Consider the following 754-nt stretch of genomic DNA (forward strand, 5'->3'; position numbering starts at 1 on the left):
TGCACCGCGATGGGACAGCTGGCACCACCATGGGACACTCAGTACCACCATGGGACACCCGGCACCACCATGGGCTACCTGGCACCACCTTGGGACAGCCAGCACCATGATGGCACGTCCGGCACACCTAACACCACCATGGGACAGCCAGCATCGCTGTGGCACACCTGGCACAACCACAGGACACCTGGCAACACCACGATACAGGCAGTACAACCATGGCGCACCCAGCATCACCACAGGACACCCAGCACCACCATGGGACACCCGGCAGAGCCACGGCACACCTGATACCACCACAACACACCCAACCCTACCACGACACGCCCAGCACCACCATGGGACACCCATGACCACCACAGCACAGCTGGCTCTGCCACAGCCTCACGGCCAGCCCTGCAGCCCTGTGCCCGCCCCACGGCATTGGGTGCCCGCTCTCACCGGATGCGATAAGCCGGGTGCCGGCGGGTGGCCGGGGAGCCGTGGCCGGGGCTGGTGGGTGCTGATAGCACCCAGTTCTTCCTGCGCGGCCAGAGCTGGTGTGGGGCCAGCACCCGGCTCGGGGCCAGCCGGCTCTCCCACGGGTGCTAGGATGGATGTGGGGGCACCCAGGTGTGGGCAGACGCCAGGGATGTGGCGGGCATGGGGACACCCTGGTGACAGGGACACCCCAGGCACTGCCACAGGGACACCTCTGCCGTGGGGACACCTGGCCCTTGCTCTCCCTGAGTCCCCACATGCCACCCAGCACCCA

Source organism: Haliaeetus leucocephalus, unplaced genomic scaffold, assembly GCF_000737465.1.
Source record: "Haliaeetus leucocephalus isolate CR32 unplaced genomic scaffold, Haliaeetus_leucocephalus-4.0 Scaffold261, whole genome shotgun sequence".
Classification (NCBI taxonomy): domain Eukaryota; kingdom Metazoa; phylum Chordata; class Aves; order Accipitriformes; family Accipitridae; genus Haliaeetus; species Haliaeetus leucocephalus.